The following is a 4066-nucleotide window of genomic DNA, read 5'->3' as shown; positions in this document are numbered from 1 at the left end:
TTGTATAAGTAGATGTTTTCAGGTCAATAAAAGTAACAAGTCATGAGACCACAGAGAATTGTGACCTCCTCTCTATCAATATGTAGACCTTTGTCCTTTCTGAAGATATTTCCCATTCATTTCTCTCATCTTTTTTTTTTAAGATTTATTTATCTTCAGATACATCGGATGGTTGTAAATTACCATGTGGTTGCTGGGATTTGAACACAGGACCTCTGGAAGAGTAGTCAGTGCTCTTAACTACTGAGCCATCTCTCCAGCCTCATTCTGCTCATTTAAATCTATCCTTTAGTCTAGTTGCACTAAATACTGCATCACATGTCAAAATTCATTCCTCCAAGGTCCAGTCAGATAAGACCTTCCTGAGTATTGAGCATTTTTGCTCCTCACTGTCAAGCCTCTCTTGGTACTTGACAATAATGTGATACCCAGCTCTCTCTCTAAATTAAGTTTAAGAAATAACTGGTGGGGTTGGGGATTTAGCTCAGCGGTAGAGCGCTTGCCTAGCAAGCGCAAGGCCCTGGGTTCGGTCCCCAGCTCCGAAAAAAAGAAAAAAAAAAAAAAAGAAATAACTGGTGGAATTTTTTATAGCCACAGAGGCTAACTGCACACTAACCAAGCACACTAAAAAAATCTAACATTTTTTATTTGCTGTTGACTATGTATTAATAACTAATAGCTTTAAATGCAGATTCGTATCTGATTCTCATAACCTTACAGGGTAAACAGCCCAATTTTGGGTTCAATTGCTAATGATTACTGAGTGCAAAATCCACAAGAACAGTGAGTTGATTTATTTGCATTCATTTGTTTCCTGTGTCTGTTAAGCATACTTTCTGGAACATGAAAAACATTCAGCAAATAATCTTAAAATACAAAAACGTGAATAGATGAATGAATGAGCATATACAAACTTGAAATAAATTAGAAGATTGTTTTCTTACCTAGGGGATGAAGACTCTGAATTATTAAAGTATTCTGAGATTTGTCGTAAGCTTTGGAGGAAAAACAGAAGAAAAGGATAATTAACTGTTTTGAAATTGTTAGCAACTTTCTGATGTATTTCTTGGGAAGAGTGGCAGTAAAATATGGCAAATGTGTAGTGTAATTTTATATATATATAAAAATATACTACATCCAGAGACAGAGGCAGGTGGATCCCTGGAGTTCAAGGCCAGCCTGTAATACACAGTAAAAGCCTATTATTTTCTTTTAGACATGCATGCCACAGCATGTGTGTGGAGGTCAGAGAACAACTTGCAGAAATTGGTTCTTCTTTTCACATGTGAGGCATGACTGAACTCATTAGGCTTGCGAGCAGACACTATTAGCTGTTTGAATCATCTCACTAGCCTTATTGTTAATTGTGATGGTTTGTATATGCTTGGCCCAGGGTCTGGCATTTGTTGTGTGGCCTTGTTGAAGTAGGTATGTCACTGTGGGCATGGGGTTAAGACCCTCATCCTAGCTGCCTGGAAGCCAGTCTTCCACTAGCAGCCTTCAGATGAAGATGTAGAATCCTCAGCTTCTCCTATACCATGTCTGCCTGGATGCTGCCATGTTTCCACCTTGATGATAATGGACCGAACCTGTGAACCTGTAAGCCAGCCCCAATTAAATGCTGTCCTTTATGGGGTTGGGGATTTGGCTCAGTGGTAGAGTGCCTGCCTAGCAAGCGCAAGGCCCTGGGTCGGTCCCCAGCTCCAAAAAAAACCCCAAAAAACAAAATAAATGTTGTCCTTTATAAGCCTTGCCCTGGTCATGGTGTCTGTTCACAGCAGTAACACCCTATCTATGATATTAATAAAAAGAAAATGATTGACTGTTGGGGGGCCATACATGTATCTGGTACAAGTGTGGAGGTCAGAGAACAACTTTCAGGAGTCTTTTCTTTCCTTCTGAATTCAGGTCTGGGGTGAGGACTTTTATCCACTTACCCATCCCACCTCTATTTTTAACTCTTTGAGAAACTTTTGTAATGACTGTACAAGTTTGATTTCTCTTAACAGTGAGTAAAGATTTTCCTTTTCCATTCTCACCAACATTTTTTAGGCACTTGTTTTCTGGGTGCTAGCTATTCTAATTGGAGTGAAATTGAATCCCAAAGTATTTTTGTATTTCTCTGATGGCTAAGAATGTTGACCACTTTTAAAATATTTTTTTTTTTGAAATTTGAAGTCTTTATTGAACCAATTGCATGTTAGGTTACAAAGGTATTTCACTTTTCCAAAATGCTGTTTCTCTTTGTAGACCAATCTGGCCACAAAAGGCTACCTGGCTAAGTATTAGCCAGAAACTTCTAAATCCCAGTGTGATCTTCTTGTGGCAGTTTTCCAACAAATAATGCAGACCAAATCACAAGATGGCCACCTCACTGGTCACATGGTCCTTAGGTTAATGAGCAGAGGCTGACAGGCTGTCTCCTCACTCTTCCAAGAACCGCCCAAGTGCACACTGCAGAAGGAAAGTTTGTTGTGAATACCACAGGACAGAAGGACAGACAGCTCATAACTCCAGTGGAAAAACATATAGGAGAGCTGAGTGGCAACAGCAGGCACTGTGATAACCTGGGCTGTCAAAGTCTCTCCGTTACTCTGGCATGCACTTTTAAAATATTTATTGGCAATTTGAGGACTGTCTTGCTCAATCATTAGCCCATTTACTGACTGGAAGATTTTTTTTTTGGGGGGGGGGTTTGGTCTATTCTAGATATTAACCCCTGCCTGAAGCAAAACTGGCAAAGAATGCCCCCATCCTTAGGCTGTCTCTTTTCTTTGTTGATAATTTTTTTTTTAAATTGCTACCTAGCTCTCTTACTTCATGTAACTGTATTTGTCAATTCTTGTCTTATCAGAAAGTCTTATGAAATGGAGTCAGTTTCTATGTCCATCACCATGTGAGTGGATTAGTTAAATACACAATGGAATTTTATTCAGCTATAAAGAAAAGCCAGGGCTGGAGAGATGGCTCAATAGTTAAGAGCACTGACTGCTCTTCCAGGGGTCCTGAGTTCAAATACCAGTAACAACAACCATCTGTAATGAGATCTGATGCCCTCTTCTGGTGTGTCTGAACACAGCTACAGTGTACTTTAAATAAATAAATAAATCTTAAAAAAAAAAAAGAAAGAAAAGCCAAATCATGATCATGACAGTTGGAGGAAAGTAGATGAGGCTGGGAATTACCAGAGTGATACAACCTGATCTCAGGAAAAGACCACATTTCTTCTCATACATGGATCCCAGACGTTAGTTTTTAGATATGTCAAGAAATTGTGTGTGTGTGTGTGTGTGTGTGTGTGTGTGTGTGTGTGTGTATGTGTGTGTGCATGTGTGTGTGCATGTAGGCCATGATACTAGAAAGGGGACCATGAAGGTAGACAGAGGTCTTTTTTTTTTTTTTCTTTTCTTTTCTTTTTTTTCGGAGCTGGGGACCGAATATAGGTGTGGTGAAAGCAGGAGAGGGTTACTAAGGGAGGAGAGGGAGACAACGGGCTTGGGGAGAGGCAATGGGAAGGAAAGAGGATTAACAAAATGGAAAATTATGGAAAAATATCTCATTACTCAGTATGCAATTAAAAAACTAAAAGCATGACAAATGAGCATCATTTGAATGTTTTCTACTTTTCAGTGTGTGTGTGTGTGTGTGTGTGTGTGTGTGTGTGTGTGTGTGTGTGTGTGTGATCCTGGCTTATATTTAACCTCCCTCTGTAGCCAAAGCATCAGTCTCCTAGTTTACCATGTAGGAAGCTCCGGCTTGAGGATTCTTTAAGGAATTTGATTTCAAAGGCACCATTACTCAAATTGCTGGCCACAAGATTGGACTCAGGTCCTAGCTCTCTCATTCTTCCCAGGAAATTGGGCAGGTTCAAAGTTCCAACCCTCTAATCTTGTGGTTGTCTTCTGGTGAGCAGCTGTATTTTGGAAGCTAGTTAGGAACTTACCAAGACTCAACTTATTAAACAAATTCCCACAGCTGAGGAATTTCAAAGGTTTTGAAGTTCTATGCCAGGAGCCAAAAACAAAGACCAGATTATTTATAATACCACACTATTTGACTCTGCATG

At 39.7% G+C, this 4066-nt stretch overlaps 1 pseudogene; it reads right to left on the bottom strand.

The window, feature by feature from the left end:
* Positions 1 to 2524: 2524 nt before the first annotated feature.
* LOC120102013 (small nucleolar RNA SNORA44) lies at positions 2525 to 2630 on the bottom strand (annotated as a pseudogene).
* Positions 2631 to 4066: the final 1436 nt, after the last annotated feature.

This window comes from Rattus norvegicus, chromosome 3, assembly GCF_036323735.1.
Source record: "Rattus norvegicus strain BN/NHsdMcwi chromosome 3, GRCr8, whole genome shotgun sequence".
In the NCBI taxonomy this organism is placed as follows: domain Eukaryota; kingdom Metazoa; phylum Chordata; class Mammalia; order Rodentia; family Muridae; genus Rattus; species Rattus norvegicus.
Note: the sequence above shows the minus strand (reverse complement) of the source record. Positions and strands in the feature narration are given on the sequence as shown.